The 23,286-nt window shown below is 43.2% G+C and overlaps 1 long non-coding RNA gene and 1 other non-coding gene across 2 annotated transcripts; both read left to right on the top strand.

Annotated features, from left to right (window-relative positions):
* Positions 1 to 380: 380 nt before the first annotated feature.
* On the top strand, positions 381 to 10,071 carry LOC132814070 (uncharacterized). The gene is made up of 3 exons (XR_009644292.1): positions 381 to 446; positions 9,234 to 9,362; positions 9,858 to 10,071. It is a non-coding gene; the product is annotated as an uncharacterized LOC132814070 (long non-coding RNA).
* An 11,811-nt stretch (positions 10,072 to 21,882) lies between these two features.
* trnah-gug (transfer RNA histidin (anticodon GUG)) lies at positions 21,883 to 21,954 on the top strand. The gene has a single exon. It is a non-coding gene; the product is annotated as a tRNA-His (tRNA).
* Positions 21,955 to 23,286: the final 1,332 nt, after the last annotated feature.

Genomic DNA, 23,286 nt, shown 5'->3' with positions numbered 1-23,286 from the left:
GGATTATTGATGTTAATGGGGGAACGGGGGCTAGAGGTGCTAGTTGTTGCTTCAACCAATCGGAGTGAATGAGGGGCGGGACAATACTCAACACGTGGTAAACTTCACTGACAGCACAGTGTGTTGTGACCAAGCATTGGAAATGTGTGAAGGTGCAGGGCAGGGGAAGGAAAGACGTATTGACCAGAAAGAGAAGGAAATTTTCACGGTATGGAATGAGAGGTTTTACAGAACGTAGTGCACATTGTAAAACACAATTTGAAAATCCCAAATTCTGCCATTTTCCCTCCCTATAATGCATTTTACACTCCCTGAAATATCAACTGTGTGTTTCCCTCCACAGATCCCAGTGATCAGTGCCAAAGCCCATTGCCTGTGGAAGGTGATGTTTGACTTCCTGTACAGCTGCAATTCGTGTGGTGAAGGTGCTCCCACAATGTGGTTGGGTAAGAGCTGTTATAGATTATTCACTCAGCGACAGTGAAGAGTTGACAATGTATGTGCAAATCAACAACAGTTTGTTTTTTTTTAAGTTTATAATTCCACAGAAATACTATTGAGAGCTTCTGACATAAAGCCACAGATTAGGTCAGGTGATCAAAAGAACTGCCAAATAAACAGGTTTTCAGGAATACCTTAAAGGAGGAAAGCAGGTCTGAGAGGGTTAGGGTGGGAATTCCAGACAGTGTTGCCTTGGCAACAGTAGAAACAGCCAGACAGGTGAAGCAATGAATAAACATATCGTTGGGAATCTGAAAGAAAATGAGTTGTCGGGGTCTCACAGGTTGTGTGGTGCAGGGAGACAGGGATGTTCACAGCCAGGAATTTCATCAAGGGTGAGAATTTTAAATGTTGCTTGTTGATGGATCAACAAATTTTGGTACAAGTGAGCACTTGGACAGTAGGGTTTTAGATACTCTTGAGATTGCATGTAAGTTGAATGTGGGAGGTTGGCAAAGAGTGTGTTTGATAACGAAGTCTGGAGATAACACAGGGATGGACGAGTGTTTCAGTAAATGAGCTGAGACTAGGGTGGAGTTGGGTGACGTCACTAATGTAGAAATAGTGTTTTTGGTGTTAGGCTGCGCCTCCTCCTCACCACTCCCCCTCACTAAGTCACAGATATTGTTCCTTGTTCTATCTGTCTCTCTTTTCTGGTTATGTCCTTCTCTCCCATTCTGCTACAAACTAATATTTGACCTCACCGTTGTTGCAAACACCTCCTCCATCTCCACTCTCCCTTTTCTTTCTGAATTCCTTGTATTTGGTGTCCCTCCAGGATCTCTCCTTGGTCCCTCCTGTTTCTCACCTACATACTGCCAGGAGGTGACATCGTCCAAAAGCACCGTGTTAGGTTTCACATGTACACTGACAATGCCCAGCTCTCCCTCCCCATCATCCCTCTCCATTACTCAGTTATCAAACTGCTCATCACACTCCCACTACGCGATTGGCTGCAGTTTCCCCCAATGAAACATTGTAGTGGTTAAACTCATTGCCTTCAGTTGCTATTACAAATTCCTTTCCCTTACTGCTAACCCCCTTCCTCTCCCTGGGAACTATCTGAGATAGAACCATACTCTTCACAATATTGCTGTCATATCTGTAACCCCAAGTTGACCTTCTGATCAGATATCTACACAATCACAAACACCAGGAATTCCAATCTCTAAAATGTTGCTTGTCTCCACCTCACCCCAGCTCCATTGCTACTGAAACCCCTGACCCGTGTTGGTGTTGCCTTAAACTTGACGAATCTAAAACAGAATCCGTGATTCCGTGACTGACCCAAAATCTGCTTCCAGACTCCCTCATGATGGGAAACATCCTCTCGGTATTTAACCTGTCAAATTCCTTAAGAATTCTACATGTTACAATGAGATCACCTCTCATTCTTCCCAAATCCAGTGAGTGGAGTCCCAACTACTTCAGCCTTTTCTTAAAAGATAATCCCTGCGAACCAGGGTTCATCCCAGTCAGGTTTCTGTGAAATGCCTCTGATGAAATGATGTATTTCCTTAAATAAAGGGACCAAAACTTCTGTCATTAATCCCAGATGTGGTCTCACTTCAATTTATAAACTTCATAAAGTTCCTCTCAGGTATATACTCCAAACCACTCCCTTTAAACTTGCACTGATGTTGAAATGCTCAGCAGGTCATGCAGCATCTGTGAAGAAAAATCAGTTAAAGTTTCGGGTCTGGTCATCCTTCCTCAGATACATTAACTCTAATTTCTTTTCACACCTCCTGCTAGACCTGCTGAGCTTTTCCAGAAAATTCTGTTTCTCTTCCTGGTTTACAGCATCTTCAGTTGGTTCGGTTTTCATATCATTTAAACTTGCCATCTCTCCTTAGGATTTGTCATTTCCACCTTGGGAAAAAGATTCACATTTGTTTGGTCTCCCCGACCTGGGGAAAAAAGAAACCATGACTAGTCACCCTATCATTGCTCCTTATAATTTTATACAGTTCGATAAAGCCACCTAAAGTGTCCAGTGCTGCAGAGAAATAGCCTCAGCCTATTCAGCCTCTCCCTATGGTTCAAATGTTCCAATACTGGCAACATCCTAGTAAACTTTTCTGAACTCGTGCAAGTTTCCCAACATCTTTTCTGTAACAGGGAGACTGGAATTGAAAGCAGTCTCGGGATTCCAAAAGTGGCCGAGCCAATAAACTGTACAACCGAAACATGATCTCCCAACTCCTATCCTCACTGCACTGCCCAATAACAGCTAGCATACCGCACACCACCTTCACCGACCTGTCTACCTTCAACCCCACTTTCAAGGAACTATCAACCCACACTGCACGGTCTGTTTGTTTGTCAACACTTCCCAGGAACTTTTCTTTGAGAAGTTGAGTCCTATTCTGGTAACATCTTTCTGAAATGAGGGAGACTACAATTGAATGCAGTATTCTAACACTGGCCTGACCAATGCTCTACTCAGCCACAACGTGACCTCCTAACCCCTGTACTCAGTGACAGAATCCCCACAGTGTGGAAGCAGGCCTTTCGCCCCATGAGACCATACCAACCATCGGAACAGCATTCCACCCTAACTCTGTAACCTATCATTACCCAAAGCTAATCCAGCTAACCTGCACGTCTTTGGATTTGTGGGAGGAAATTAAGAACACCAAGAGGAAGCCCACCCAGACACACAGGGAGAATGTGCAAACACCACACAGACAGTGGAGTCGAACCAGAGTCCATTTATTGACCAGTGCATTCAATTAAAGGTCAGTGTCCCAAATGCCGCATTCAGCACCTGATCTCCCTGAAACCCCACTTTCCAGGAACTATGCAGTTGTTCTGAGCCCTTCAGAGGGAATTAATGCGAGGAGGAGAAAACAGGAACAGGGTTGAGTTGTAGATCAATAAAATAACTCTGCATCTTCCCCCTCTCTGTTCCCCCCCGTCTCCCCACACTCTGTCTGGTTTCCCCTCCCCCACCCCCGGCGGTCAGTCCTTTGTCGCGCCCCCCCACCTCGTCGGTCGCACTCCCCTGTTGGTCTGTCCCACAAACTGTTGGTCTTTCCCCCCCTCTGTCAGTCGCCCCCCTGTCGTCGCACATCTCTTTTCCCCCTCCGTCTGTCCCCCCCCCCCCCCAACCGTCGGTCGCCCCCTCTGTAGCCCCCGTCTGTTCCCCTCCCCTCTAATCCCGCTTTCTGCCCTCATCCATTTCTGTGCCTCCCCTCTCTATCCCCCCTCTCTGCCCCCACCCATTTCTGTCCCAACCCTCTCGATCCACCCCCTCTCTGTCTACCCTCCCCTCCCATTCCCCTAGTTCTGTACTCCCCCCTCCGCAGGGAAAATATCTTGTCTATTTACCCTATCCATGCCCGGCCTGATTTTAAAAAATTCTTTCCACTCACCGTTCAGCCTCTGATGCTCCAGGGAAAACAGCCTATCCAGCCCTGGCAACATCCTACAATTCTTTTCTGACCCCTTTCAAGTTTGAGAACATCCATCTGATAGGAAGGAGACCAGAATTGCATGGAATATTACAAAAGTTGCCGAATCAATGTCCTGTATAGCCGCAATATGACCTCCCAACCCCTATACTCAATGCTCTGACCAATAAAGGCAAGCAGACCAACTGCCACCTTCACTATTCTATCTACTTGCTGCTCTACTTTTAAGGAACTATGAACCTGCACTCCAAGGACTCTTTGTTTAGCAGCACTACCCTGGAACTTACTGTAAACTGTAAGTCCTGCAAAAGTTTGTTTTTCCAAAATGCAGCAGCTCGCATTTTTCTAAACTGAACTCCTCAGCCCATTACCCATCTGATCCAGATCCTCTTGTACTCTGAGGTAATCTTTTTCCCTGTCTACCACACCTCCCATTTTGGTATCATCCGCACACTTATTTACAATACCTCTTATGTTCACATCCAAATCATGTATGTAAATAGCGAAACGTAATGGATCCAGCACCGATCCTTGTGACACTCCACTGGTCACAGGCCTCCAGCCTGAAAAGCACCCTCTGCCTTCTACCTTCGGGCCAGTTCTGTACTCCATACGATCTAACCTTGCTGACCAGTCTCCCATGAGGAACCTTGTCAAACGCCTGACTGAAGTCCATGTAGATCATGTCCATGCTCTGCCCTCATCAATCCTCTTTGTTACTTCTTCAAAAAACCTGAGTCAGATTCATGAGACATGATTTCCCATGCACAAAACTGTTATTAATATCCAGGATTTAACTCTGTACATCGGGGTCTGCGTTACCCAGTTATAGGTGTTAATATTCGGGATGAAGTTCAAGTACACCAGCATTTTGTCAGTGACTATGTATTGAGTCTTGTTAATGTTACCAACACAGTTGAGTTCCTTTTGAACGGTAGTCCCCGTATCCCTTGTCCACCAGGAAATGGTGGCAGTGTCTTTACCTCTGGACCAGGAGGATCGGGCTCAGAGTTGAGGAACAGCATCTTTGAAGAGGATGATTAGAAAACCCGCCCAAGCCACCAGGCCATACTGTCTCCCAGCTGTCCCTGCCTCAGCCTCTAAACAGAACCTTCCTGTAATTTCTCTCCTGTCAGACTCTCCCATTGCTCAGATTGTCCAGGATCCCGTTCTGCTGCTGCATTGCTCGTGTCCCTCACTGACCTGTCCATCCCCCAGTGTCCTCCACATTCATTCATTGTTTGCAATCACATTACCCCAGTTCTCCAGCCCCACTCCTTCCCGTCTATAGAGAAGAAGACGGGAAGGTTAGCCCTGCTGCCTCACAGCATCAGGTACCCGGTTTCGATTCCAGCCTCTGGCAACTGTCTGTGTGCAGTTTGTACATTCTCCCCGTGTCTGAGCGGGTTTCCTCCCCCAATCCAAAGATGTGCAGGACAGGTGAATTGGCCATTCTAAATTGCCTATAGTATTAGTTACATTAGTCAGGGGTAAATATAGGGTAGGGGAATGGGTCTGCGTAAGTTACTGTTTGGAGGGTCAGTATGGACTTGGCAGCTTCCTCCCTCTGGGAGCAGGACCCAGGGGAATGGCCCCTTTCCCCCCCCCCCCCCCCGACACTGTGATCAGACTATCAGTGGTGCAGCGTTTTGCAGAAAGTTATCAGAACTCTTTTGTGAAGATTCAGGGTTTTTATGGAAAGTGACCAGGATGGGCCTGCAATTAGAGTCCCAATTTGGTTCATTTTAGTAAGACGGGTTTCGGCCAGAGTGTGCAGGAAGCAGTGTATGCAGGGTGGTTGTCGTCAGAGGATTCACCAACAACGCCCCCCCCCCCACCCCACCCTGGTGGACTCAGAATCAGACTCATTGATTTGGTTCTTCGTCCGCAGACAAGAGCTAGGAAACTGAATTCAAAGAGAGGAGAGAGAGTGTGAGAACTGGGTGTGGAGGGAAGGAGTGAGGAGGTTGGTTTGGATTTCAGTTCACAGATGAAAGAAATTGTTAGACTGAAAGTTAAAACTTTGGAAAAGATGAAACTACAATTTAATACTATAATTGTCTTATAAAGATCCATCCAGTATTAATATGGTGAGTTGTGTTCTCAGGTGTAGGGTACTGAAAGGGTGGATTTGTGGATGAGAAATTCAAATTGAACTTCATGTTCAGATCTGATAGTTACTTGATCCGTGCCGATCTGAATATTCATTGGCCTTTTCATGTGGAAGGAAAGGTGTGTATTCTGTCCGTGGGTGAATATTCCAAATCTCAGTGTGACTGGAAAAAAATACTGAGGTACAGCCAAGTCCATGTTAGGGTGGTGATTGTGGAGAGTGAGTTCATTTGTTTTTGAAAGTCTGAAAAATCATGGCATGTTTCCCAGGAACAATTAAGCCATAGCTTTTCTTTGTAGAAGGACAAGTCTTTAATTAACCATACAACCAGAAAGACACAAGGATACCTGCACCATGGGAAATACTATGAAAACTGGATTGTTGTAAAGGAGTTCATTCTCGATCATGGATTGTAATCCATTGGCGTTGTCACGTTGGTTCCAGTGCCGTGGGGAAGCACTGGAAATATGATGAATGCAGTGTAGGTTTCAGTTATTAAACTGTAAGAAGTGCAGAACAATTTAAAAAGGATGTTCTCAGGGCTCAGGGGTCTGAGTTATAGGGAGAGGTTGGACAAGCGAGGATTGTTTTGTTTAGAGCAGAGGAAACTGAGTGGGTACTGTTCTAGAAGTGTATAAGACCATGAGGGGCATGGATAAGGTGAATGCATTCAGTCTTTTTCCCAGGGAATCCAGGACTGGAGGGCATCAGTTGGAGGTTAGAGGGGAAAGAATAAAAGGGAAGCTGTGAGACACCTGTTTTACACAAAGGGTGGTATGGATATGGAATGAGCTGCCAGTGGAAGTGGTTGAGGCGGGTACATTAACAACAGGTAAAAGACATTTGGACAAATACATGGATAGCAAAGGGTCAGAAGCAGATGGGCCAAGTGCAGGGAAATGGGGTTAGTGTGGATGGACATTCTGGTCGGCATGGGCCAGTTTGGGCCAAAGGGCCTGTCTCTGCTGCAGGATGCTATGACTCTAAGTGCATCTGCTATTTCTCCCACTAACTCTGTTGGTATCCTGGGATGTATTCCATCAGGGCAAGGAGACTTATCTACCTTTAGCTCCATTAGCTTGCCCAGCTCTAACTCTTTCATGATAATGGTTGTTTCTAGGTCCTCACCTTCCTCAGTTTCCTTATCAATTACTGGCATGTTCTTAGTATCCTCCACTGTGAAGACTGACTGCTGTGTACTCATATTCCTGAACCCTGCTGGATAGGAATAACTAGGCACAGAACTCTGAGAGGTCTTCTTAGAGTCTTTATTGATGAGACATGGCAGTTACCTGGATAGTGTACATGCAGAACACCACCAGGCAGCAACAGGTAAAGCCCCACCTGTCTGGTGTAAAGCTCCCATTCTTATACCTTTTGTGGTTTGGGACTTTGAATAGATTCTGTCTCTCAGTATTATCTCCACGGCAACGGTCAGTTAGAAAGTCTAGTTCAGTTTCGCACTTTGCCGTTAAAACATACCCCCTGTGGCTCCCTCAAGTATCTGACACGCACTTCAGTTTCAGTGGGGATGTCTATCAGGATTCAGATATGGAGGAGCTGGTGTTGGGATGGGGTGGACAAACTTATAAATCACACAACACTAGGTTATAGTCCAACAGGTTTATTTGGAAGTACAAGCTTTTGGAGTGTGCTGTGATTTGTAACATGATCAGGATTATCTCTATGGTAACAGTTAAGTGCTTCAACAATGAGAGGCCACATTTCCCCACACAATAGGTTCCCCTTTACCAGTGTAAACTGCTATTCCGGCCCTGGGGACAGCTACTCATCACTTTTCTCCCCCAATCCCATCTAGCTTTCTGTTGATCTTTAAAGTTTCTCTAATCTCCTAGTTTCTCCTTGGTCTTTGCCAATCTGTATGCCTTCTATTTCAATTTGATAGACTCCCTTATTTCCTGAGCCACTCATGGCAGATTACTCCTTTTTCCTACAGTCCTTCCTTTTCACTGATATATACTTTTGCTGAGCACTTCGAAAAATTCCCCCGTTGTCTGTCAACTTTCCCACGGTAAAGTCTTTGCTTCCAGTCTACATTAGCCAACTCCTGCCTCATCCTATTGTAGTCTCCTTTGTTTAAGCACTCGATCTTGGGATTGGATTTAATCTTCCAGCTTTCCAGCTGTGTTCGAAGTTCAACCAGATTTATCAGAAGTCTTTTATCAGATTACGAGGTGAGGCAATGTTTCCTGGGTGTTTTGTGTTACATTGTCGAAGACCTTGGCTTTGTATTAAAGTACAGGATAGATATTCACAACAGAGTATTCTGGACGGTATGAATGTCCTCACAGTCTAAAACCATAAATCACTGTCTCCCCTGAGTTTAAAATTGCAAAATCATTATCTCCTACACGCTTCCTTACTATCTAGGTTTGGAACGCTAATCCACCTGACTATCCTGCTTTTTCCAAAAGATGAAGGTGGTGAGTTTTGGATGCAGCTTTCCAGTTATTACCGTAAGAAGATGAGCACTGGGCACAGGAGAGGCAATGCAGCACTTCGAACCAGCCCCACCATTTAATACGGTGATGATTGAGCTCACCTCAGTCTCAGCTGGGTTTTCCCACCTGCTCTCTCTCACCCTTCATCTCATTGCAAATTCAACATCTGTATCTCTTCATTAAATCTGCTCATTGTCCTGGCATCCACCGCATTTTGAATAGGGAATTCCACAGATTCACAACACATCGAGATAATCATCCATGGAGTCCACACCAATACTCTAATGAGCATCCCATTCAGACTCACCCATTCCCTGTATTTCCCATGGTTAACAGTTTAACCTGCACATGCATGGATACTGTGGGCAATGTAGCATAGCCGATCCACTTAACCTGCACATCTTTGGACTGTGGGATGAAACTGGAGCAGCCAGAGGAAACTCGCACAGACACGGGGAGAACGTGTAAACTCCACACAGTCACCGAAGGCTGGAATCAAATCCAGGTCCCTGACGCTGAGAGTCAGCAATGCTAACCATTGAACCACCTCTGCTTAAAATCTGCTCCTCCTATTCACTTCCCACGCCCCAGTTGGCTGAATCTATATTCCTTACATCAGAAAATCAGGTTGTGGAAGCAGGTGTCTCAGTAAAACCCAGTGACAGCCCACAGGTCCTGTCTGTCTGAATGGGGATCCTATACACAACATCCTCCAGCCTATACTTTTCATTCACATTCCAGAGACAGGCTCCAGTGACTTCATGGGGGCTACAACTCCCACAGTACCTGTGGCAGGGACCGCACGTGTGTGGGGAAACCCTGCACGCTACATGTGCAGAATGTGAGCGGGTTTTGGAACATGTGCTTTGGGTAAGTATACTTTGAGGACGAACATATCGGTTGGGGGGCAGGAGGTCAAAGTGTCATTACACCCATGTGGGGCCAAAGGCCATCCTCAACTCGTCATAACACTGGGCATCGACCAATGGGAAACAAGGAAGGATCTGACCCATTCTCCCAGACTGAAGGTTCCTCTTCTGTCTAGGATCTGCCATCTCCCTTTCTGTTTACTTTTGTTTCATTCTGCTGTTACATTATTGACTTGCAGCAACTGAAGGGAAAGGAAGTGAACCCAGAAAGGGTGTAGTCTAACCAGGGACGGGAAGTGGTGGAATGGATCTGTTTATCAGTAACTCCATGAGAATGGGGAGGGTGTACATTAGGGGGTAGCAGAGTCAGAATGGTGGGAGAGAGAAAGTGGGTTGGCGGGTTACAGCTTCGGGGGAAGAAAGGGGTAAAAGATATTCCAGAGAAACTAGAATTGTCTGTTCTGAATTTCTAATCTGTACATATTCCTTTATACAGGGTGCTAGATGGTGAAGATTTGCAGACTGAAATCTCAAAGTCATGTGCAGATTGTGATTAAGTTAACCAGCATTTGAAGAACCAAAGATAGAGAATCACTCCACCAAAATCCTGCAACACTCTCCCTCCCAGCATTGTCGGTCTCTCTGCACCAAATGGACTGTGAATGGTACAAGACAGCAGCTCACTACCATCTTCTCAAGGGTAACTAGAGATGGGAATAAATGCTGGCTGAGCCAGTGATGCCCATATCCTGGAAATGGTTTCTATCTCTAGTTGCTGAAACCCAGTTGATGTTACTGCAGGATGATGAGGGATGCTGAGTGTATCCTCCAGGAGGCAGCACCATCACATTACCCCTGCCTACACCCACACAGTAACACCACAACGTCACTGGAACAAAAGGCAGTAAAACCAAAGGAGGACTTAGATATAGTTCTTGAGGTAGAGTCATGAAAGGGGATTGGAACACAGCAGGAACAGGAGACTGAGCTGGATGGTCAGCTGTTTCCCATTGAATGGTGGAGCAGGATTGAAAGGCCGAATGGCCTCCTGCTGCTATCTCCCAGGTATGTATATAGCCATGGAGCCCGGGAAGGAAGGAGTGCGCAGGGATTCTCCAAGAGATTGCACTTCCACAACAGGTTTTAGTGAGCGATGGTTTGATGGATTTTATTTAACATTTACAAACCTTGTGTTAAAGATAAATTTTGGTTTTAAAATGTTGTGAAAGTTTTTTGAACAGCAAATAAAATTAAAGAAAATAATTTGTCTGAATATAACAGTTTTAAAACTTTCAACCTCTGTAAAACAAAATCCTGTCTATTCCTGGACACCACCACTTTCCAGCTACTCAAGCTCCAGGGAAATATTCCCTCCCTGTCTGAACCTTTGGTTTGATTTAACTGCTTTTCAGTTCTCATTCTGTGAGCTGTGAAGCGTTCTTTTTCCCCATTTCTCTGACCAGAAATATTATCACAGCAACCTTCCCACCATCAAATCATCATTACGCCATTTTGCTTTTGATTAACATATAATCACCAGCAGTGCAAAAGTGAGGGCTGCAGATGCTGGAAACCAGAGCCTAGATTAGAGTGGTGCTGGAAAAGGGCTTTTGCCACAATGTTGATTTTCCGGCTCCTGACCTGTTGTGATTTTCCAACGTCACTCTAATCTAGACATATAATCATCTGCAGTAAACCATTTGTGTAACCAATTGAATATTTCCAAACAAAGCCCATTACGGGCCAAGCAAACCATTACAAGTGACAGAGTGAGAAAAGGACGAAATCAAAGTAGAGTTGTGGGGAGGGGGCAGCGGTGGAGATAAAGCACTGTATCCCCTGCGGAACCCACCTCTATCTAAAGGCATCAAGAGCATTGATACACACCACATGCTCCTTCTCCAAGGACACCCGGCTGTGTAGCCTTTATCCTCAATCATGGAATAGAATCCCGACAGTGTGGAAGGAGAGCATTGGCCCATCAAACCCCACCGACCATCCGAAGAACATCACGCCCAGAGCACTCCATCCCTGTAACACTGCATTTCCCATGGCTGGTCCACCTAGTCTGCACAATCCTGGACACTGTGGACAAGGTAGCACGACCGATCCACCTAACCTGCACATCTTTGGACTGTGGGAGGAAACCAGAGCACCTGGAGGGGACCCACACTATCATGGGGAGAATGTGGGGACTCCAACCTTGTAACTAGTGCTGTGAAGCAGGAGTGCTATTATCACAATTTAAAATAAAACAGATGATCCCTGCTCATTGTCCCATTGCTGTTTGTAGAGACATCCTGACCAGAGGGACATCCTGAGGTTTAGACAGTGGCAATGTAAGTTCAGTCAACCCCAGCCCAGTTAATGTGGTTAACAACAACAACATCAATACTGCAACAGTGTCATCATGTACAAGGGCCGCTCCTGAGTCTGATGAACAGTAACATCAGAATCAGAGTCCTGCAGTCCACGCGGAGCAGGTGGATGACCACTTCCCTGTGAGCACTCACTGGGCTCTCAATCGTGTTGAAGACGCAGCAAATCCATTGTCACACAGAGGGGTGAACAGCTCCTACCCAGTGTGAACCCGCTGGGGTCTCGGGGGCAGGATGAATCACTGAATCACTTCTCTCACACAGCATCTGAATGGCCTCTCCCCTGTGTGGGCTCACTGGGGACTCCGCAGGTGCTGCATTTGAGTGAATCTCCCCACACACTGGGAACAAGTGAATGATCTTTCCCCAGAGTGAGCTCGCTGGTGTTTAAGCAGGTCAGAGGACAGAGTGAATGCTTTCCCACACACTGAGCAGGTGAATGGCCTCTCCCCAGTGAGAATGCACTGATGTCTCTGCTGGTGAGAGATTTGAATGAATCCTTTCTCACACATGGAACAGGTGAAGGGTCTAAACCCACTGTGCCATCTCTGGTGCCTCAGCAGATTGTGAGATCGAGTAAATCCCTCCCCATACGTGGGGCAGGTGAACAGCCTCTCCGCAGTGTGACTGTGTCGGTGAGTGTCCCATTGGGAGGGTAAGTAAATTCCTAATTCTAATTGAGTGCATCCTACTGTTTGTCTCAGTTGTCATTGACAATCTCATTCCTCCCGCACCAGAACCTGTTCCAGAGAGGGTTCCAGAACAGGCAGAATGGTCAGCTGCAGTTGGTCACCTGACCGGTCACTGGACACGACCGGTTCACTCTCCACAGATGCTGCCAGACCTACTGAATTTTTCCAGCAATTTCTGTTTTTATTTCTGATTTCCCAACATTTGCAGATGTTTAGTTTTCCAATGCTCATCTTGCCTGTTGCAGATGAAATTAAAGGGTTTCAAAAATTGTACGTTAGGTCACACATCAGCTATGATCATCCTGAATGGCAGAGCAAAGTTGAGGGGCTGAATGGCCTCCTCCTGTTCCAATGAAAGTTGTCCATCTGCGGCTTTCGGCAACATTTCCCCTCACTGCTCACTTCACCCTCATATCGAACACACTGTTACTGACTGAACAAACCTCCTGTGTTTGAACTAAACCTGCTAATGCTCAGTGGCTCCCTCTCCTGCCACCCGGGTTTAACTCTCATCATCGAGTGCTGTCTCATATTACTGCAGGAATGCCGACAAGGATTAATCCTGGAGTCTGTATCCGCTGGGATTCACAATCACCGTTTATTTCCTTCTTCCTCTTTCATTGTGTCGATTGAACTCTCGGTTTCAATCCAATCTCCTGTTAAGCTCTTCAACATGTCCATGTGGGTGGACTAGAGGCAGCTGGGATTTAATGAAGGGAAGTGGGGATTAGGCGGAATCCCGAGGAGAGGTGACAGCAAAGATAGTTCTCATTGTAATGGCAGAGTTTCTCCGTAACACAGAGTGTGGTGAGGCACCTGAGTTTGTTGGGGGAGACAGATTCAATCAGGGATTTGGAAAAACACACAGACACTGACCTGTTCGTCTGATTGTTAACTCAGACAGATAGTAAGCAAGATGCACATTTAGATCGCACCTTTGATGATCTGGGACAATGAAGCATGCTTTCAACCCAATGATTTCAACCTCAAATCTCTGAAAACACAGACACAAAGCTTTCTACTCGTTTTCTCTGAGCCTCCTCTTTCCTTGAGAAAAGCGTTTTGAGCTGTTCAGCCTTTCCTGGTGATTATAACCGCTATGTTCCTGTAAGATTTGTGACTGAACCTTTATTTTCCTGTTCCTTGTGAGTGATGAAAGTAGCAAAAACAGTTCCTGACCTGTGAGGGGTTTCGGTTGGAGTATTTATATTTACAAATTCATTCCCACCCTCACAGTCAGTGTGAAATTGATGTAAAACTGAAGGAAGTGAGTGAGTGAGCACCCACAGAACCATAAAGGAAGCATATGTATCTGAGTTGAATAACCTACTCTAAGATCAAACTAACCAACACGCCCTTCATTTCCTATCATCCATGTGCCTATCCAAGAGTCGCTGATGGATCTGAATCTACTGCCACCACTGGCAGGGCATTCCACGCACCCGCCACTATCTATAAAGAAACTATCTCTGACATCTCCCCACAACTTCCCCCATTCACCTTAAAATTATGCCACTTTGTGGGGAAAACTCTTTCATTATCTACTCTATCTATGCCTCTCATCATCTTATAAAAATCTATCAAGCAAACTCTCACCCTCTTTCACCTCAATGACCAAAGCCCCAGCTCCCTCAACCTTTTTTTTCATAAGACAAGCCTTCTAGTCCAGGCAGCATCTTGGTAAATCTCATCTGCACCTTTTCTAAAGCTTCCTCATTCTATGTAAAATGAGGTGATCAGAACTGAACACAATATTCCAAGTGTAGTCTCACCAGGGATCCATAGAGCTGCAGCATAACCTCGTGTCTCTTAAACTCAATTTTCCTGCGAATGAAAGCCAACACAGCATATACCGTCTCAATAAACCTATCACCTTGGATGTCAGCCATGAGGGATGTATGGACGTGCACCCCACGATCCCTCTGTTCCTCCACATTGTCATGAATCCTGCATTTAATCCGAAAATATGCACTCAAATTTGAAATTCCAAAATGAATAACTTCACACTTTCCCAGGTTGAACTCCATCTGCCACTTCTCAGCCCAGCTCTGCCAATGTCCTCTAGCAGCCTACAAAAGCCCTCCACACTATCGACAACTCCACCAACCCTCGTGTCATTGGCAAACTTCCTAACCCACCCTTCCACTTCCTCATCCAAGTCATTTATAAAAATCACAAAAAGCAGAGGTCCCAGAACTAATCCCTTCAGAATACTACTGGTCACCGTGCTCCAAGCTGAAAACTATCCATGTAATCTCACCCTGTCTTCTATGGGCCATCCAATTTATTTTCTAACTAGGCAGGTTTTCCTGTATCCCATGCTTCATTACTTTCTAAATGAGCCTACCATGGGGAACCTAATCAAACACCTTGCTAAAATCAATATACACCACATCCACTACTCTGTCTTCATCAATGTGTTTGTCACATCCTCAAATAATTCAGTAAGGTTTGTGAGGTATAACCTGCCGCTCGCAAAGCCATGCTGACCATCTCTAATCAATCAATACTTTTCCAAATAATCATAAATTCTGTCTTTCAGAATCCTCTCCAATAATTTTCCCACAACTGATGTAAGACTGACTCATTGATGATTCCCAGGATTATCTCAATTGCTTTTCTTGAATAAGGGAGTAATGTTTGCCACCCTCCAATCATCTGGTATGACTCCAGTGGACAGTGAGGATGCAAAGATCATTGCCAAAACACAGTAATCATTTGCCTCCCTTGCCATAACAACCTAAGTTATATCCTTTCTGGCCCAGGGGACATCTATCCCTGTGATTTTTCAATATGCTCAGCACATTCTCCGCCTTAGCATCGACCTGTTCCACCATATCAGCCTGTTTCACGCTGTCCTCACAGGAACAAGGTCCCACTCACTCGTGAATACTGAAGCCAAGTACTCATTAAGGACATCCCCTATCCCCTCTGACTCCTAGCACAAGTTTGCTTCACTATATGGGGTATAAATGTGGAATTATGTCTCAGCACTGAATTAATGTAAAGATATTGCAGTGTACAATCACTCGATTACTTTGAATATTGAGCTGTATTTTAACTGAGAAAACACAGTTGAATTGATTTGATTATATTTCATTTCACGCTAACATTTATTGTATTTCGAAGCACAATAAGAGCTTTCTTTTTACATATATATAACTTACTTAAAATTCCTCGCACGTTTATGTACAGAAAATAGAATTAACATCTGTTTGTTCCTTTCTTTATCGATGACTGTTCATTTTGAATTTGTGGAAGTTATACATTGTTGAAAGGAAGGGAAATTGCATTTTTAAATCAAAGTACAATGATCATGCAGTTTTATCAATCTGTCTTTCAAAGAATTGTCATGAGATTCCTCTTTATTTAAGACCACCATTGTAATGTTATTGTAAAATATTATTTAATTTCCAGTCCATTACACACAGAAACTACCTAATTAATTCCCATTCGAATACTGCAATAGACAGCTGATTAGTTTTCATTTGTGTAACCACATTAAACATAATATTACAATCCTGCCCGTCCTGGGTGGGAACATTATGAAAGGAGCTTGTGGAGCTGTGGCAGTGTCTATATTACTGGACTCGAGGGAAGGTTTCAAATCACACCTTCACCAGAAATATATCAAGAGCTATCTGAATGGTGATTAGAGAGCACCTAAGCACAGACTGAACTGCTTTTCAATTCAACATTAGATCTGCTTTTATCTATTACATCAATAATCACAAAATCTGATACTTATTTGTGTCAGGTTATCAAGAAATATGTGTTGGAAACTTCACTTTAGCCACATTGCTTTTACAAAAGACTTACATCTGTCCCTGTTTTCTCTAACTGAAAGAAATCTGAAGAGGATTTTCACTTTTACGAAAAAAAGGGGAGATGGTTCCCATTTAAATTAATGCTTCTTCGATTTGCCCCTTTTCAGCTTCTGTAAGGTTTCATAATAACGCTCTACTTTCGGATAGTGGGGATACCTGTATCTAATTCTGTTACTTATAAGTTCCTGGAGAAATTTGAAAATGTTGCAGAATTAAAGATAACGATGTCTAAGTAATGTGATCGATCTTTTTTTGTTACAAAGAGGCAAGTCCAAACAATTGAAACACATTAAACATTATTCTCTCATGCTATAAATTTGAAATAAAGTTGATATCTTCTTCAGTAAACTAACAAATGCAACCACTAATTACATGTCAGCCAGCTGGTTACCTACTTTGTAACTAAATGTTGTGATTCATCTCAATATTACTCTGTCCTTTTATCAAAGTGAACTTGTATTTGTTCGGTTTATGAATTGTCAGAAACTTGTTTTTATTTTTCCATTCACCTGTTCATTTTGACCGATAGATTGAAATGTTTTGAAAATATTGGGGTTTGTTCATTTAAAAATAAGGTTTGCACGTCTCTCACATATCTCATTTCTTGTATTATGATTCAAGAACGTTTCCTGGTGGAATTCGAGTAAATTCCAAACATTTGTTGACTTCAAATAAAATCTGTAACACCCAGTTATCAATCTGTTGTTAATGTTTCAGCTGGTTACATTGACATTGATTAGGTACTCATTCAGAGAGATCAATTAACAATTATAAACTATTTGCAGGACTATTGAATTGAAAGAGAGATACAGATGGGCAAACATTTTTTTGGAAGGAATTGCTTTTTCATTTGAATGTGTAAACTGTTCAAGAATTCTATATTGCCTTCCATTGGTTTTCTTGTCGAGAATGCAGATTTAAAGTTCATGTGAATTTTAATGTGTTCTGTATTTTGAGATTTGTATCAGATTTAAGAAGAAAAGGAGAAACAATTAACAGGAAAACTTTAGTGAATAGAAAGCAAAGGAAATTAAATTGACAGAGGCAACTTTTAGTATAATCTCTGAATATTCAGTCAAATTTTTCTAATGTCAAGAGCGTGGTGCCAGAAAAGTGCAGCAGGTCAGGCAGCATTCGAGGAGAAGCAGAATCAACGTTTTGGGCATAAGCCCTTCATCAGGAATATTTTCTGATTATGGCCTCAAGCCCAAAGTGTCGATCCTTCTGCTCTTTGGACGTGCCTGCCCTTGTCCAATGCCACACTCTTGGCTCTGATCTTCAGCTTCAGCTTTCCTCACTTTCTCCAAATATGTTTAATGAACATGAACTGAAAAGGTTAGCATCAGCACTTGAACAAGACCAAGTTAACACATTTTTTGCAATATTTATAGAGAAAACCTGTTTGAGAACATGCAACAAATCAGATCCAACAACACTCTTGCCGTTGGAACCCTTGGCCATTCATAATAAAGAATAACCATGCTTTGAACAACCAGTGTGGTGTATAACGACTGAACTGAAATACCAGAGGACAACGATTGCATTTATTGGAGGGAATGATAACCAGATCCTTTCGGTGATAGTGGTGATTAATCTCAGAAACAAAAAGATATTTATTGTGATTATTCCACTGAACAGCAATTAGATGGTCATGAACATCTTTGTGTGGCTTCATGTGCAGTGTTCTGTTTGAACATTGATTTCAGTAACATTGAGATATTTTACAAGATTGACAATTGACGGTTAAAGATAAGTTTTAAAGGCAACATTTTTTTTAAATGTCAGTTTTGTTTAGCGAAACACAATTCTATTTATACGGATTTCCTACTGTGTGGAAACAGGCCATTTGGCCCAACAAGTCTACACTGACGTTCCAAAGAATACTCCACTCAGCACCATTCTGCTCTCAGATTACTGGACATTTACCCCTGACTAATGCACCCAACCTACACATCCCTGAACAGATTGTGCAGCTTAGCATGGCCAATTTACCTAATCTGCACATCTTTGAATTGTGGGAGAAAACCAGAACATGCAAACTCCACACAAACATGTGGCCGAGAATGGAATCAAACACATTTGCATAACACTGTAAGACACAAGTGCTAACCACGGATCCTCTGTTCTAATGCCCAGCCCCCTTGCAAGAAGTGAAATATGTAAGAGACGTGCAAAACAAAAAATAAAAAGCTCTAACAAATCACGAATGAACAATAATTAGAAAATTAATATGATCAAAGGACACAACAATATTCAGGTCAATTGCATTGTTTAATTACAAATTTGGAATGAGCTAACTAATGAATAACGGGAATTGACATTTGTTTATTTCACTGATGAAGAAATTGCCTTGCTTTTCATCTTTGTAACACTGTAGAATAGGATTTATGTGCCTGAAATGTTTGAATTAAGTTCTTTCTATCAAAAGAAATCAGTACAATCACATTGTTTTTTTTTCATCTTTAAGACTCAAACATTATCAAATACTTTCCAGGAATTTAGAACCAGTAAAATTAGTTAATTTGGTTACTTGGGAACTCGAAGCGAATAAACAGCAGATTCTGTGAATTATTCATTCAATGTGATTATTCAGCTGAAGACAACATCCCTTCTTTGCAAAAATGCTCAACTTCGAAAAATTCAAAATGCATTGTTTAAAGAAACAATACAGACATGTTAACTCTTTTTCATTTGACTTATCAAAACGCGTGAATTTTACATGATTTTGTTGCATGAAAAATACTTAAATCTTATTGTGATTAGAAGTACAATAAATGTTTGCATTCAACTATGTTTCTTTGGGTAAAATAAGAGGAAATTCCACATTTACAGCAAATACTGGATTGAATGATTATTACGTATGAGCAACCTGATGAAGGAGCGTCGCTCCGAAAACTAGTGTGTTTCCAATTAAACCTGTTGGACTATAACCTGGTGTTGTGAGATTTTTAACTTTGTACACCCGACTCCAACACCAGCATTTCCAAATCAGATCAACCATGAGTTCGTTGAATGGTTTGCAGACTCCTTGCGCTGAATAGCATACTTCCACTTGGTTTAACATTTCGTCTAACGCCTTATTTTATTCATAAGTTCAGAATTGTGAGGGGATGGGATGAAGTGACAGAAAAGGTTCATTAAACCGATCAGACAGAGCAGGAACAAGGCTCATAAACTCAGGAAGAAGAAATGTGCTGTGACCTGGGGGCAACAAATGACACTGGGCACAGCACAGGCGGCTGTGTACAGAAGCTGTGATTGCTGAAGGAAGTTGCTAGATCTTTTACAGTTGGCAAGTCAGTGATCACGCTGGATGTTGGATCGTTGTATAATTCACAGACAGCAGAAATTTCTGAAAGAATGAAATGTTTGTTTCATTGGAGAAATTTTCTGTGGCTCCAATGCCGACTGACTGTTTGAAATACTGATCAGATCTTTGCGTGAAGTGTTAGGTTAAAATACTCATGAACAACCCAACTGGATAAACCTGTGCTCCCGATCTGTAGTATGTGAACGCATGTGATGAAAGCAGGAAGTCGTTCTCCAAGCAACTGGTCACTTCCTATTCATTATGTAATATCTTCCCTTCACAATAAATAAAAATCCACTCAGTTCAATTTACAATGCTTTAGGTGGAATATTAAGCCAAATCTTTCAAAATGCAGACTTTTGGAACCGAATCTTATTCAGCTGCACACATTAAAAAAATTTCTTTACATTTAAAGTCAACTAATTTAGACATTGTTTCCCTGCAACTTCCGACCGACTACACCCCATCCCTACACCTTTACCTACCCACACGCTGTGTCTCTCCTTGTGAAATTTATTCCTTGCATATCAACAAATGTGCCTTTCAAAATATTTTGAAAACCAGATTCTCGGAGTGACAGCGATTCTGCTCTCATCATTTCTTTCTCCTTCAAAGGTTTGATTAAAGGCATTGAACACCTGATATCTAGATGTTTACTTACTTGAAAGATGGAATTTTCCACCTATTTACTCTGACCAAACATTTCATAACCTACAAAAAAAACATTAAGTCTTCCTTGATTAAAGGATAACTGTTCTCAGTTTTCCAAGAAGACAAGTGAATAAAATCTCATCTTCAGTACACCCCCATCAGCATCTTCTCTAATGGCTTTACACCCCAGTAAACCCCGTCATTATCAATTCATGGAATCACAGAACCCTACAGTGCGTAAAGAGCATTTCAGTTAATCGGGCCGGTATCGACTCTCTGAAGAGCATCTCACCTAGTCCCACCTCCCCTCCCTATTTCCATATATTTCACCTGAAGAAGGGGAATCCCTCCCCCCTTATGATTTCAAATAAACCTTTTGGAGTATAATCTGACGTCCTGTGATTTCTGACCTTATCCCCACATTTCCCATGGCTAATTCACTTAACTTACTTAATTCACTCCCTGGACAGGAGAGGGCAACTTGCCAATCAACCCAACCCTCCCTCTGAACACCAGTGCGAATTACTGAGACAATGTTCCATCATACTGATTAAATGCTGTATCATTTTGTAATGGTTTTATACCCTGGTAACAGCCTCATCAGAATAAATGAACCCAAATTCAATGTATCGAAACGGTACTCTGTCCTTTACAATTTCATTCGTGCTGCGGGAAATGCTTCTGCACTCATATTTGAATGTGTTTACGTTGTTTCTTCCTCAGCTTCCTGCTTCTAGTAAACACTTGAATCCGGAAGAAGTCTGTCAAATACTTTTCATTCCAACACAGTCACAAGGTGAAGTTTGCAGAAGGCACGTGTTTGGCCGTTCACTGACACACAGCCTTCCTGAGAGCTGCAGTCCTTCCCCACCTTTATTCAGGCAGCACTGTCCTTCCTGTGACATGCCCCATCTAGAATAGAAGGACAGGTATCAATACCCACACTTGGGAATGGAGCGACAGTTTTAAAATATTTACACTGTCCCCAGTGGAGAATTGAGCCCTGTGACAGGCGGGGATACTAACTACTATACTACCGAGAACAAGAGTGTCAAAGGAGGCCCTTCAACCAAATGTGGCCACACTTCTCAAATACAACTGCCTAATGAACTGAATCACATTTCACAATTCTTACTCCACAGACTTATATGTCTTGGCATCACAAGCTCACATCTGAATATTTATTCAGGTTGTAAGGGTTTCTGTCGCTCTGAACAATGCAGATAGTATATTCCAAATTCCAACCACCCACTGGCTGATAAAGCTTTTTTGTACATCTTCGCGACTGCGCTACTCAGTTCCTCTGAATCTGTGGCTGGGAATTGGGACTATGTGGCAGCAGTGGTTACTGCCTTGTGTGGGGAAACTGGTGAAGTAGCCAATGTTAAACTGCATTACGATTGAAGCATACATTTCAACAACACCTGTACTGTCCCGGAGTTTTTGATGTTTTGGAGAAATCTACTTATCTCAGCCTTCAGCATATTAATGATGGAATCACCACAGCCTCTGGGGGAACCGATATTAAACGGTCAGCCCATTCTGAGTTCCCACATATCTGCCACTGTTCGCTTAGCACTAATATTGTGCATTATTTGCGCTGCCTAATATGTCCTATGAGACTGTATTTATTGCACGCTATCAGCGCTCTCATCTGTGGGATGCCGTGATCGTATAGTGGTTAGTACTCTGCGTTGTGGCCGCAGCAACCTCGGTTCGAATCCGAGTCACGGCAGTAATTCCTCTATCTGCTGCAGCTCTTGGGAAACACCAAGGAATCAGTTGTTTGGGTAAGGTAATTTTTTCCCTTCAAATTCTGCTCGCTCACATCTCTGTATTTCATATGTCAGAATTCAAATCCACCCGTTCTCAGAGATTTCACTCCTTCCTACCATCACTAACTGAACTTTTCATCCCACAGCCCCATTACATTAATTTAGAGATGCCGGTGTTGGACTATGGTGTAAAAAGTTAAAAACCATACAACGCCAGGTTGGAGTCTAACAGGTTTAACTGAGCACTAGTTTTCGGAGCACTGCTCTTTCATCATGTGGTTGCGGAGTCATTTCCTATTTCATTAAGGCATTGCAGAATCGAACACAGACTCTCACATTGATAGTGTTCAGTCTGTGCTGCTGCGGTCACCGTTGCTGGGTGAACGTGCCCCAACCCCACCATCGGGACCTGCAGATCAACTGATCCATTTGGTTACGGCTGTTGTGAGGCCAATCCTCAGGTAGCAGCTTTTACTGATATGGACTTGCGATTATGGGCGGTCAAGCTCAGGAAAATGACACAGGACAATATCGAGGAAAAGCGACTTCTTTCAGACAGATTAGTTTCACGGGTTTTCCGCAATGGCCGAGCACTGTTACCACGGAACTGTTAACTCAGATACAGAGCAAATGGACCAGAGACCCGGGTTTGACTCCAACCATGCCAGGTGTTAGAATTGGGATACAATACATATCTGGAATTACGAATCTAATAACACCTATAAATACATGGCCAATTGTTGAAAAAAACAAAACCATCGTGTTCACTGACGTCCTTTGAGGAAGGAACCTGCTATTCTTACCTGGTCAGGCCTCGATGTGACTCCAGACTCACTGCTATACGGTTGAGTCTCGACTACCCGCTGTGCAATTAGGGACCGCAATCAATACTCCCGAGACAGTCACGCCCTCATTCTGTAACAGAATAGGAAAAAAGTTAATTTAGCTCTCGCTAGATTCCTGTGTGCAGTTCTGCAACTCACAGTATAGCAATGATGTGATGTCACTGCGAACGTTGCAGGAAAGATTCAATGGGATATTGTCTGGGCAGAAGAGTTTCACTTATGAGGAGAGATTGGACAGACTGGGGTTGTTTGTCGCCGAGCAGAGGAGATTGGAGAAGACATAACTGAGATGTACAAAATAATGACGGATATGGATAGGATAGACTGAAAGAAGCGTTTGTTATTGATGGAGGGATCGAACACTGGGGCCAAGAGATTTCGGGAAAAGGCAGAAAGGTTTGATTATATGTGCGGAAAGGGTCAGAGAGGCGGAAACATTTTTAACCT

Source organism: Hemiscyllium ocellatum, unplaced genomic scaffold (assembly GCF_020745735.1).
Source record: "Hemiscyllium ocellatum isolate sHemOce1 unplaced genomic scaffold, sHemOce1.pat.X.cur. scaffold_659_pat_ctg1, whole genome shotgun sequence".
Lineage (NCBI taxonomy): Eukaryota > Metazoa > Chordata > Chondrichthyes > Orectolobiformes > Hemiscylliidae > Hemiscyllium > Hemiscyllium ocellatum.
The sequence above is the reverse complement of the archived record's forward strand: the minus strand, read 5'-3'. Positions and strand labels throughout refer to the sequence as shown.